A 14,428-nucleotide genomic window follows, 5' to 3' on the forward strand; every position below is an offset into this window, starting at 1 on the left:
AAATGTTATTATAGAAAATCAAGGAAATCCTCAGCCTATATCCATACAGTACTTTTAAAATGCCTGCAGGCAAGCAGAACAAATGGTCGTAATGATAAGAAAGGACAGGTGTAAATTTGACACTGATGCAAGTAATATGTGAACCAGTCATCATAACCTATTCTTATAAAATTCTATCTATCTAATATTTTTATTCTATCTAATAAAAAGCCAATCTACATGATCAACCAAATCATGGGACACAACTCTTACTAGACAGTTCCACTTCAGTTTCAGAATAATGTTTTTGAATGTTTATTTCAGAAACCAAAAGTTTCATATATAGAAGAGAGACTCTTACTCCCAGGCATGCTAATTCTGTATGTAGAGAACATTCCCTTTAAAAAAAAATTAATCTTATAAAGCACTAAATGATGAATTCCCAGCCTAAAATTCTGTTGCCTCTGTATCTTGGCTCAGGCAACAGCCTTATGGGGTTCTCCCTTCCCTTATATAATACAGTGGACCCTCAACTTACGGAATTAATCTGTATTGGAACGGTGGCTGCAGGTCGAAAAGTCTGTAGGTCGAGGCTCCATTGACCTACAATGCATTGAAAACCGATTAATCCGTAAGCAGCCGTTTTTGTTCCATTTTTCCCCCTGTCTGTAGGTCGATTCTCTGGCTGCAAGTCGAACCTAAATTTTGCAGCCAGAGAAGTCTGTAACTTGAAAAGTCTGTAAGTGGGGCCGTCTGTAAGTCAGTCGAGGGTCCACCGTACGTTATAGACTCACACACAGTATAGCCACCATATGGACACTACTAGAAACTGCCCCACGTGGATCAGGAAAGGCTCACTGCATGGATTAGGCAGTCTCCATGATATCTCTCAAAAATTCATTCACAGTGGGATAGTTAAAAAAAAACAAATCTGCAAAACAACAACAAAAACAACCAAAAAAACCACTCATGAATTTTTAATGCTGGAAATGATATTTGAAGTCATCCAGCCCAACCCCTGCTCAATGTAGGAATCTTTTAAAGATAACATTCCTGAGAGATGGTTGGTCAGCCTCATCTTAAAAATACATCCAGCAAAAGAGAATCTATCATCTCTGAAAGCAGTGTATTGAACAGTGGAACAGGTCTTACCATTAAGAAGTTTCTTCTAATGCTGCACTAGCGTACATTAATGGTTCAAAACAGTGAGCTGTTTAAAGATAACCCCTGTGTTGTGCTGGTGGTGATGAATTAACTGACCTTTAAAGATTCAACACCAACCCTGATACTGAGCAAATAAAGTTAAAATCAAATGTACAGTGGTACCCCTTACACCACAAGTGGGAATGTTTTTCCAGGGAGGGGTTTCAGTCCCAGGGTTAAATCGGGCACTATATAACAGCAGCTGAGACTGATGGTGGGTGGGTGGTGGTGGTGGATCTAGTTGTACTTTTTACTAGTTTGGACATTCTTCGACTAAACATGCCTCTGCCTCAAAGATATCCAGTAAGAAGTATGCCTTAGCACAAGAGCTTTTAGTCGTGTGAAGTATTGCGTAAATCTAGGTACCTAGAAGAAGCCCGAGGACAAAACTTACTTCCATTTAAAAACTTTCTGGGCTACAAAGCAACATCTTCCCAGATTGTAAATTTGAACTTAGTCATGCCGTGTTTCCCCGAAAATAAGACTGAGTCTTATATTAATTTTTGCTCCCAAAAATGCATTAGGGCTTATTTTCAGGGGATTTTTTTTCTTTTCATTTACATCAATCTACATTTACTCCAATACAGTCAACTCATCTTCTTCTGGTTGCTGCACAATAGTGGAGGGCGCGGTTTCACTTAACTGGGGCTTATTTGGGGGGTAGGGTTTATATTACGAGCATCCTGAAAAATCATGCTAGGGTTTATTTTCAGGTTAGGTCTTATTTTCAGGGAAAGAGGGTATTTATTTCCTGAGCTTTACGTACCTTTTTTATTGCTGATCAAGTGATCTGCGGTAACAACAAAAGAAGCAAGGGCTGAAAGTTCCCCTACTGTTGTCTTAAATATAGTAGTAAAGAGCTTGTGACACAAAACTTTTTCAAGAAGCAATGGACATTTTTGCCTGATATGCAACGTAGAAATTATATTTTGCTATCCTTGGTGCTCATAAATTAGCCAGGTTTCATACAAGCTTTTGCTTTGAGGCTGTAAAGTCTGTTTTCAGTGACTCTGCAACTGCATTTCTGCATGCATGGTATTAGTAAAGCACCCCAACACATATCAATGGGGTGGAGATGGGAACTGATGTGGTGTGAAGGGGTGTGCGCAAACCAGTTTTGTTGCTTTATATATGTGCCCTGAGACAGTGCAAAGTCTTTGTGATCATCTCCTGCCTCCTATTTCTTTCTATGTTCCCCTGCAAAGGGAAATCAAAGTTTGCAGTGCTGTCCATGTGGGCCCATGAATTAATCTGACCTCCCTTCCAACTCAGCCTGCACTATTGGTACAATAGAGAATGGACACCATGAGACCTCCTCCTCAAAAAGCTACTATAGGCACAATACAGAAACTGAAGCAAAAAATCACACTTGACTATGCAAAACTGTGAACACATTTTGGGGTCAGTCAGATGGTTCCCTGCATCTGGGAGATGACCTGGGCACTACATAATTTCTGAAACTCAAGGGTTATTAACCCCTCCTTTCTCCTCAGATCTGAGGTGTCATGAAAGCTTCCATGGAGTGGGGTATAGTGTGTGTGTGCTTATGTGTGAGTGTGCATTTGTGTGTGTTGTGTGTGTGTGTGCGTGCAGGGGGAGGGGAAACAACGGCTTTTGATTTTCACATCTCTTTATTTTACCTCATGAGTCATATCATCATGTTCTCAAGAGCTGAGTAACTGCTGGGTCTATTTTTACTCTAGTTCAGCAACCTTCCTTTCCTCAGCTGCTGCTGCTACTGCTGAAGAGCTGAAGGACATGAGGCTGGTGAGTTGGGGGGGAAATGGGTGGGCTATTCTGAGGGATGGGGGACTGGGTAGTGATGGTTATTGGGGGGAAATGGAGAGCTCAATGCCCCCACCATTCAGTTAGGGGGAGAAATAGTATGTTAATATCCTACCAGAACAGGATATGATGTGATGTGTACATCATAAGCAAACATATATATATTGTTATATTTGGGCTGGTGAGGGAGAGGCTGAAGGTGAGATATTCCTTTCCAATGCTATTTGGGCACTATGGAAAAATAAAGAAGGAAAGCAGGACATTTTTCCTTCCATCAAAACAGGAAAAAGATGAAGGGGGAAGAAGGGGGGGTTATAGATCATCAAATTCTCTTCACCATGGGGAGAGTTTCATTGTGTCCTGAAGCTTGGGGTGGTGGTGAAGGAACTAATAATATTATGTGTACCTTTATGCAGAGGATTTTTAAAAAAAACTCATTTGTTCCTAAAAATATGCATGCACCAGAGCACATTATCTTTCGGAGGAAAACTAGTCACCTGCAGCCTAGAGAGAGAGGTTTACATTTTCCCAATATCTCTCTCTCTCACTCTGACGCCCATGAGAAATTCTAAAGAGCAGTCCCGTACTCCCATGGTGTTGTGAAGGTGTGGGGTAAGGAGATTTCCAGCCATTCTGTCAGCAGAACCATTACTATGTCCTCAGTCTGGGAGAAAGTAGGAGTACCCATCCCGCAAAACATCAGACATGCCTGTCCCCTCCCCCAATGGCCACAGAAACATCTTTGGAGCCCACCAATGAGAGCCATTCCTGGCTGTGATGTGCATGCTTCACCCACGCGTCAAGGGGACCAATGAAATCAGGACAGGGGCATGCCAACACTTTACATACATGGTGTTCCCCAATCCGTCAGCCCCAGAGGCTCCATCAGCCTTGACCCCAATACTGCCAGTCCCAAGCCCCAGGCACCTCTACAGACACCGGTGGGCCTGTGAGTGGGCAGGAGGTCCTCCTGCCAAAAAAAGTTTGGAATGGGGAACTCCACCTGATACTGAAAAGGGCTTGGGTTCCATTATATTCCTCAGAAGCACATCACATAAAAAAGAAAGGAAGGAGAGCCTGCAAAGTATCTGCAAAGCTCCATGGGCAGATGACCTTCATGGAACGCAAAGTTCCCACGTAGGGAGGGAAACTTGTAGTCATTGGAGAACAGTGAGACATGGATGGAATAACAAGCTGTAGAAAACAGTTTCGACATACATTCTTCGGCAATTTATTTATCCCTGGTTATACTAGGATTTCTGATTTCTTGGATAAAGCTTGAAAACATTAATTAAAAACAAAATTATTACCGGCCACAATGACTGAGGGATTCTGGGGATAGGAGTCAAGAGAACTTTTCCAAACTCCAATCTTTCCACACTGCTTGATTCATTGTGTATTGAAGCCCTTGCTCCAGACCATTGCAGGAGGAAAAAGCACAGTGCAGGGATGACCAATTTCAGCAGGAGTGGGGGCCAAAATTATCCCACCATGACCTACTACTGGCAGCATATATTTTGCATCCTTTAATTGCATTGCTATCCAAGCTGCTATAAGCAGCTAACACTGCTGCTTTAAATGGGGTTCCCCCCTTCATTTGCTTCAAAATTTAACAGTAAAGCTTTCCAAGGTACTCAGTGCATGTATGTATGTAAAAACAGCCTTGGAGGTCACAAACAGTCTGTGGACTACATGATTCCAACCTCTGGGGACAGCAGCATAATTCAGAGAAGAACTGGGGAGCATCCATGGCAAACAGGACAGAGGAGACACAAGAGAAAGATTTGCAGCTGTTCTACTTTTTAGCAAGGGGACACTTGCTTACTTGCATGGGATGCTCTACTCTGGCAGCTACAGCTATTGGTATGGGCAGAAAGATGCTGTTGGTCATTTGTTAAGTGTACCTGCCAGGATTTTAGCCAGAGAAGTATTAATAGTAAGAACCACTTCCCATACAGAACAAGAGCAAGGGGGAATCAAGATAGCCATTTCTGCTGCTACAGAGAAACTATTATCTTTTTTGCCCTCAAATTTGGTTTTAGTGTTCCTTCACTGATACCGCTATCAGTCTCTTTCAAGGAAAAGAGTTGTACTTAAGCTTTATGGCAGCAGCAACCCAAACATGGATTACTATGAGGGCTCAACATCTTCTATCATGCAGCACCTCTCCACCTAGGTGGCATATAGGATTCCCCCCCTTAATAAAGTAAAAGGCTTCTGAGCCCAGAGGCCTCTTTTATCCTTCCAGTTCCTGGAATTCAGCATAAAGACCAGCTATTCAAATGCCAAACACCCTTTAATTCTTTAATCCAACTAATACAATGTCAACAGTATCCAGTGCCTTTTCTCCTCCACTTAAGGCTACAACAATGCCTTTAAGGCTAAAACTATGCCTTTGGGTATACTTTTCCAAGCCCTGAATATGAACAATAAGGTTCACAGTAGTAGTTAGAATTATAAATGAATCTGCAGCGGTAATCTGCTTTTTTGGCCAAAGGTAGAAAAAATTCACTTAAAGCAGATATACTCTTTGTCACTTTCACAAGGGAATTCTAGGAGCTAGTTAAAAAAACTTTCTAAATTCTGATCATTCCAAGGTGCTAAATTCATAATGTTTACTTGGGACATTATTTCTATGTTAATAAGATTTCTATTCCATTATTCAACTGAATAACTTTCGAAGTGCCTTAAAACAGATTGTACTAATATAAGGAAACACACACAAGGACAAACCCTAAGCTTACCCATTCTGATTCGCCTTTGTCCAAACTGATGGATAGAGTGTATATAGGATATTACTAATGTTAAATAATATTAATTTCCCAAGCCTGACTAGAAATCATGCATGCCATCTAGTGCCACTACAGTATGTGAGCACTAGCTGCCATGATGAAAGGGAATGGAATATATTGCTTAATGCAGCACTTGAAACATGCTCAAATGCTTTGCATCTGTACATAATTTCAGTTTAAACCTTCCCACAATCTTACAAGATTTAATATTAATCATATACTGCAAGGGAAAGAAGCAGCAAGCTGATTCATCAAGGACATTGCTTATGGCCAACTATAAAATAATGATAGATTGAAGTCGGGGAAGAATCCTCCAGATGTGTCCTGGTCACTCTGTTACACTCTGTAAATGGTAAAGATATACAACCTAAGTTACACAACTACCTGCAGGCACACAATGTGACTATGACTTCCATCTCACAAAAGGGAAAACTGGGTTGCAATATAAGAATACAGTACATGAACAACCCTGCTGGATCAGACCAGAGCCAGCATCCTGTTTCTTATATTAGTGCTCTTCTGTTGTTGTTCCTAAGCAACCAGGGTAATTCAGAGGCTTGCTGTCTCTCTGGATCTGGAAGGTTCATGTGGCTCCTATCAAAAAGGAGGGAATTTGATCTATGGATCATATGTAGCCATCACACTTTTCATGCCACCCTGGCCATTTTGTTTAGTCTTCCTTCACAATGATCAGGTAATTAATGGATCTTAACTTGAAGGAAGAGATCAGAGCATGGGGACTTTCAAGCCTAATTTTTGTGGTAAGACCACAAAGTGCCTCACCTCAAATACTGCAAACCCCAATCATTTCCAAAGCACAATGCAGAGGCTGGAAATTTCTGCCATTCACGGCACATTACTGAGGATCAGTTGGACACTTTTTATTACAAGCATCATCAGGTAGCCTATCTGCATGCAAACAAAATTCTAGGAGAGAGGGATGTCGCTAATATCTTGATCTCAGCCTTCTACTTACTAAGGAGCCCTTTGGTGCAAATGTAGGATATGATTTTATATTAACTGGAAAACACAGGAAACTTCTTTTGCTTACAGGGAATATAAACTCCTTTGCTGCAAATGCAATTTTATAGCAATTATTCAAACTGCTACCCATGAACTCCCCAAGTAATTTAAAGCAAACTTGTTATGCTTGAAAGACTCTGATTTTTCAGCTCAGGAAAAATTTGAACCTGTACTTTTCCCACTTTCAAAGCTCAATTCCTTTGCCACTGAATTGTGTTGGCTCCCATACATCTATGACACTCTGGAAAAGCAACAAGACTCTCCCCAAAGACATCTACCATTGCTTTCCAGAACACTGATGAGAAACCTAAGAGTTCTCTAGATGTTGCTGAGACTGCCATCTGCCTTAGCCAGTCTTTCCAATGATGAGGGGTGATGGGAGTTGTAGTTATACAATATTTTATGGGAAGCACATATTTGCTAACCTCTTCATAGAATCGGGCTGTATACCATACCAGTATCTGGCCAAAACCTTGTGAAGATTTGACGAAGAAAGACAATCTGTTCCTTTCCCCTGTTTAACAAATAGCCGCAGAAATCCTTAGAGTCTTTTGAATATTATTTATCCCTAGACCTATTCAGAGCTATAGGTGGATGGTCTGTTTCCAAACATCCTTTTCCTCTTTGTCTGAAGAAGTATTGACTTCTCTGTTAAAGCAGTAGTTCCAAAGATTCCACCCCACATTATCCATGTATAAATAAATAACCTTCTTCCCATCTGAGCTCCTACGTAATTTAGCCGGATATGGAAAAGACAGTGTGCCAGGGTTCAAAAACATAACCTGAGATTTCTGACAGTTTTGTTCTTTAGATATCCCCCATTGTTGGTAGGTTTGTCCTGGACTGTGCACCAGCGATGGGAAAAGTTACTCTTTTGGGACTAAATCTTTTAGAACAGTTTCCAAACTTGGGGGGTACCAAAGCATTCTCAGGGGGGGTCACAGGTAGCTTTATAAAAACACACACACCTGAGTAAGTTACTCAGAAGTAAGATGGTTCAGCAGAATTCACACTTCAGTCACTCCTATTCAGATATACACAGGATCCCAGCCAAATGGAACAATAATGTAGTTACCTGGTGCTTTGTCTAACATGGGAGGGTCATTTGCTACTTTTTCTCACATGTTAAAACTACGGATTGCATAATCACTTTACGAGGACTGATCTAATCAGAAGGTAACCTACAACTGTAATAAACAAGAAACAAACAAATATATAATAAAAGAATATATATGTAATTAAAGGTAAAGGTTCCCCTTGACATTTTTAGTCCAGTCGTGTCTGACTGTAGGAGGTGGTGCTCATCCCGTTTCAAGCCGTAGAGCCAGCACTTATCCGAAGACAATTTCCATTGCCACGTGGCCAGCGTGACTAGGGAACGCTGTTTTATCTTCCCACTGAGGTGGTACCTATTTACCTACTCACATTTACATGCTTTTGAACTGCTAGGTTGGTGAGGAGCTGGGATAAAGTGACGGGAGCTCACTCTGTCGCGTGAATTCGATCTTACAACTGCTGGTCTTCTGACCCTGCAGCACAGGCTTCTGCGGTTTAGCCCACAGTGCCACCACGTCCCTGCACACTATCAAATATGTGCTCTGTTTTTTAAGCTATTACAGGGCAGGTTACAAAAAATTAGAAGGATAAAAAACTTGCAATACATTGCATATTTAAAAGATGGATTCAAGTAGGAAGGGGCCACTTTTTTTTCTGGTGAGGGCCATGTTCCCTTTTGGGCAATCTAATGGTGAGATAAACAAATGGTGAATTGAACCAAAGCAAGCAGTGAGATAGGCCTGAAGGAAAACTGAGTGAGGAGCATCCTCTCTTTCTATCATTTTACCCTAGCTCTCCTTTTCCATCCAATAACCAACGCGGCTACTTCCTCAGTCAGTGGCCACACTATCTTGGGGATTCTGGGACTTGTATTCCAAAAATGCTTGCCCAAATCACACCCCATGTGAAAAGTCAATCCCTGGACTTTTAATCACACTCACCCTAGAGATTTAAAAGGCTGCAAACCCACAGGTCTCAGTTGGAGTCAAACATGCAAATGATTTTTCAAAACATGAAAACACATAAAACAGTATACAATAATAATACTCAGACATATCATAAAACACTATTAACCACTAAAGAACAACCAATGTCAAAGAAAAAGAATATACAACTTTTTTGGGCTTCTTCAGTTAAAATTCCAAATTGTTTACACTACTTATAATATCTGATGTTTTCCGAAATATAATCCAGGAGGCTATAAAAATCTAGCTGGAAACAGGTAGCAAAATAATGGCTGAAATCCTGTTATGCCAGTAGTGTAAATTTTAGTGGCAAAATAGCTAGAAGTTAAGAAGTTAATGCAAGCATTTTCTATCATATACCACTCAGGTGGGCAATAGGAAATGCTTACGTTGACCTCTTAAATTGCAGCAATTTGCTGTTGAAAGTTATACCTAAGGCATTACACCAGTAGATATATACAACAGGATTGCAGCCAACAGAATAAAAAGCAAAATTTTCTATTGTAAGTCATGCTACATTGTCTCAATGGATGTACACATTTTTAAAAGGTTTTCTCTCTATCCTGTACACATAAGTGATATGTACCTCAGATCTAGCTACTGGGTCCAGCAGGAGATGGGGGGAACAGTCAGTACTGTACATGATTAGAGATGGGCATGAACCAGCAAAATGGCAGTCAGTTGTGATTTGCTGAAGTCCACGAACTTCCCGAACCTTTGAAAAAAATGAATCACAAATTGATTCATTTTGGTTCAGACATTTGGGAGCCCTAGAATGCCCCCCAACCACCTAGAGACAACAGAATTGCAGATAAGCTTCTCCTGATGCTCTTCTACACCCCCTCCAAGTATGGCGAAGTTTGAATTTCAGATGTCCAAGTTGTACATCCTCAAAGCAGGTCTCCCTGGGAAAGTGCCCTTTAGCAGTTGACTTGGGAGAAACTTTCAGCAGTGGTTCCCTCCAGGGACCCTGACACAGGATGTTGCTCATTAGAAGGTGGACTGGGGAGGGCCAATGCCCTTTCCCCAAACCCCATGGACAACGCCACACTGAAGGTCTAAACTGGGGTAGAGAGGTCATTGTGTGGTCACAATGGGTGGGTGGAGGGAGACAATCTGCCTGACAAGGGAAGCAATGTGCCTCTTGAAATCTGAGCTAACCTGGTTCCAAGGTAGAAGGGTTTCTCTGAATAGCAGAAGCGGCTCTGAGGTGGAAATGATTCCTGTGAATTGGTCTTATAAATATGAGCAAGCAACTCCCCCGAAGCCCTTTGTGCTGTGCACTTGGCTGCCTGGCCTGCCAATCCAATAGTCTCTAGATCTCTCCCAGGGCTGCCTAGTCCTTCTGATTGACAAGAGCAGACTGTTGCGGGCAAGGGGGGAGAAAATGGGCAAATGAACCAAACAAACCAAAAATCACTCACAATGTTTGTTAATTCGGTTCATTTTGATTTGTCACTTTTGACAAACCCACCCAAACCAATGACCTCAAATCAACCCAAGCCAACAAACCAGTGCATTTTTGACAAACTTCCTTTTTGGGACTTTGATGGGTGACTATCTCTATACATGATACATGGGCTCCGTTCTACCAGCCAGATCCTAAATACTGTATGTTTATTCCTGGTCAAACAATAATGCACTTGAATTTTTCTGTATCTTTACTTTCAGTATGTAGCACTGGGTGGGAGAAGCTCTTCTACTGTCCAAAGGAACAGCTTGTGAGAAAGACACATCCATTCAAATCATGGGGGTGACAGAGCAGGCTAATTTTCCCCATCTTGTACACCGTGGATACAAAAATACATGTGAAACTTCATGTAAAATGTTTGGCAGCCTGTGTAGTTTGGATTCAAAAAATCAGCTCAAGGGAGTTCAACTGAGACTTGCTTCCTAACAAATTATGTTTGGACCACAGCTGATGTTTTCCACAGCAAATCTCCTCTGCCAAGCAAACTTGTCAACAGGTGACAATGAACAAAATAAGGGCTTTATCCCTTAAGACATCTTAGTGATTTGTTATTCTTTAAGAATGGTGGTCCACAAATTGATGGTAGAGCACACAATTTGCAGGAGAAGGTCCTTGATTTGGTTCTTCATTTTTTCCATCTATTTTTATTTAATACATCCCACCTTTATGTTAATAAATAAATACACCAACCAACCACAACAAGAAAAGATACTGCCAGCACGTCATCATATAGACCCCCATTATAGCCAGGAAGCCTGTCTTTTCCGCTTGTATAACAGCACCGTTGTGCACATTGCTGCCAAACTACACCAACTACACAACTCAACTGCAGAACACATAACTGGCATGCAAAGTCCACCCATGAAGCAGTTATGCTCCAGCATTCCAGAATGGAATCTGACAGATAAATTTGAAAAGTTACTTTTCTGAACTACAGTTTCCAGAATTCCCCAGTCAGCATGGTCACTGGCTCTGTTGACTACGGGATTATGGAGTTAAAAGTCACAAATATCACTATTTCAAACCCTGCATCCATAGGAGATCATCTTACACGTCAAGTGCCTTTTTGAATAAGAAAACATTTACCTGCCAGCTAAATGGTAACCGAGATGGTACCAGTCTAGCTGTTCTTGACGGTTAGTTCCAGAATTTGATGTTAGTGAGACTGAGAGAAAAGCCTCCTAAGCAATCAGAGGATCTCATGTAGTCCTTTTAAAATTGGGAAAGACTAAATGAAGCCCTGGAGGACACTGCAGACAAAGTAAACAAAGGCTAAACTGTCACTGAATTGGTGGGCATGTGGTTGAAATTTATTTTAGCTTAGTAAATTGCAATGTTGGCCCACTCAAATCAATGGAACTTACAGAGGAATTGAATTTCTAAATCCCAGCTGATTCCATAGACCTATTCTACTGCTACTTACTATGCTAAACAAGAGGATTTGAGCCAACACTGTGTGAATAGGTTAAGAAAAAAGGTAATTTAAGTTTTTCCAAAACACTTCTACATTACTAATACATTTCTTATCAAATGGCTTGCCATCATTATCAGATCTCCCACAGTAATGGTGGCCTGTACAGCATTCTGTTCTGAATACAAATGGCAACATAGACCTCTGAATTATGAGTAACATCAACTACATTTAATCAAAATAAAGTATTTTGAGAAACAAATGGCTAAGCCAGACAGTACTGAAGTCTTCAAGATGCACAGGGTAAATGTTCTGAGGCACCACAATGGTCAGAGCAAAGCTTTTAAAATACTCTTTTGGGAACCACAGTTCTATGCACCCTCCCAGCCAGATGCAGTCCAAAAAAAGTAACTTTCCTAGCCCTAAATGTGTGTTTTTTTAACCAGAATGAAATCCTGATGTTGCTGGCTGATGGCTAGCTACAGCTGAAACCCACAGGCCATCTGCTTAGCCTAAGATATCTGCCTTCTGACAAGGTTCTTAGTTTATGCAGTATAACATATTTCTAAATCCCGAAGGAATATAATGCTGAAATTAGAGCACACACTCTAATCCAACATGTGTCTGGTTAAATCTGTGTGACAGAAAAGGAGAATGGGAAAGCTGTGTCATCCATTAACAAGTGAACTGTTTGGATAGTGTGTATATGAATGAGCTTACTTGGCGGATGTTCATATACTCATACAGTCTTACCGTACTCGCCTTTAAATGTAACTGACTAAAGAACTCCTCTCTGTAACTACCATATAATCTAAACTAAAGTATTTCTTATTTCATCCCTGATTATATTAGCTCAAAATCTATCACTGCCCATATTATTTTTGGCTGAAGGACACGGTGGTCAAAAATAATAAATAAAAAAAGCACCAAATGACAAGTGGAAGGACTCAAAATAGAAAGTGGGGCTCAGCAACAGCATCTTTTAACAGCAGAATGAGGTTTTCTCAAAGCTAAATTAGGGAGTCATCATGGTTCCTTTTCTGCGGTATGTTTGAAAAGAAAGTATAATATCAATGGGTCACACTTCCAGATGTTTTGGACTACAACTCCTCAGAGTCTCTGGCCACTGGCCATGGCATCTGAGAGACGCCAAAACATCCAGAGAACAAACAGGTTGAGCACTGCTCTGCTACCCAACTCATCCTGGAATGAGTACCGACACTCATGCCCATTGAAGAGCCACAAGATGACTTTAAAGATCTTTTTGTCACAATACTGTACAACCACTCCTTGCACCAAGCTGTTTGTATAAACCCTGGGGAACATCAACAAGGCAGAACCAAAGGGGCTGCTAGCCACAGACAACAAGGCAGAGGTCTGAAGAACCTAACATACTTCCAGCAGCAGAGGACACTCCCTCCCTAACAACTGCACTTTGTGATATTGCCTCCAGTTGTTACCATCCCCAAGGAATTGGATTCACTTTGTCATCCCAGTTCCAGTCACTATGAATCTGGAAGTAGTTGTTGCAGCAGCTCTGATATAGTGTATAATCACTATGCACAGTCCCTCCTAGCTGGGTGCTGTTTGCTGACCTGGTCATTTCATTCCTGTCAGGCATAGCAAAAAGAGGAAGAAATAGAGCCACTAGACACTGCTTTCTTGAATTTAGTTGCAGACATTTGAAGGAAAAAACACTGAAGGTGAAATCTCCAGAAGAGATGAAAGACAAGCCAATACATGGTTCTTCCTCCAAATAAAAGGGGTTGGCAACAACTCATCATGGCTACGGCTTCCAGGTTATTCTCTACAGCAGCCATTCTCAACAGGGGCCATATGGCCCCCTGGGAGGTCCTAGGACATTTAAAGAGGGGCACAGACTGGAAACAATTCTTCACACACAATCTGATAAGGTTTGTTATGCAATTTATACAATCCTCATTAGGCCTATATTTCTTTCATATTGTGTTTATGGCAATGGCTGAAAAAAGGTTGAGAATGGCTGCTCTACAGAACTGACACAATGCTCAGATCCAGCTGAAATGCAGAGAGATGCTTTAAATGCATATGTCTGTGCATGCACAACACAGTGCAAATTCCACAAATGGGAAGTGCACTAAGCCAGTTCAGAAGCATCAGGAAACCCTAGAACACCTGTGAGAATCAACTATGGGCACTGGCATATGGTCTATATGGTTTCAAATTCATAGTATTTTCTACAAGAACCCCAAAGCCCAGAAGCTGAATCCAGGACCATATGCAATAAGTGGGTTATATAAAGGGCAGAGACAAACAACTAGAATGATAGAAAAGGGTGCCACAGAGTACACATTTAGACACAAATTTATCCTCAGAAATCAGTTCATTTCAGTGTAAACGTTCACAGATTGCAATCCATTTTCTTAGGCAAAGAGAGCCTGTTTCTGCACAATATATCTGAAGAAGTTGAACTGCAATCTTTAAGGTGCCACAACTTGATGATTTTTATATTTCCTACATGCACTGAGACAAACACAGTTAGCTTATTGAAAACAACTAGAACTCAGTTTACAGCCATTTCATGCAGAACTCCTAGTTCTGCCCATCTTAGAGACAGACTTACACATTAACAGGCTGTCACAGAAGACACATATACAGGAGAGATGTTCTAAAAACAATTGTTTGTGAAGGCAAAGGAGCAATAATAAGAAAACATAGAAACTGTGAAACTCATAAATTGCAAAGCAATAGCTTTGGGATAAAA

At 41.0% G+C, this 14,428-nt stretch overlaps 1 protein-coding gene across 1 annotated transcript in view; it reads left to right on the top strand.

Moving 5' to 3' along the window:
* Nucleotides 1–2,780: 2,780 nt before the first annotated feature.
* The window catches only part of PDGFB (platelet derived growth factor subunit B), a 46,146-nt gene continuing 34,498 nt past the window's right edge, over nucleotides 2,781–14,428 (top strand). The window contains exon 1 of the mRNA XM_020787648.3: nucleotides 2,781–2,949. The gene's annotated coding sequence lies outside the window, so the exon portion shown is untranslated. The remainder of the gene's footprint in view (nucleotides 2,950–14,428) is intronic.

The sequence above is a fragment of the Pogona vitticeps genome, chromosome 5, assembly GCF_051106095.1.
Source record: "Pogona vitticeps strain Pit_001003342236 chromosome 5, PviZW2.1, whole genome shotgun sequence".
In the NCBI taxonomy this organism is placed as follows: Eukaryota; Metazoa; Chordata; class Lepidosauria; order Squamata; family Agamidae; genus Pogona; species Pogona vitticeps.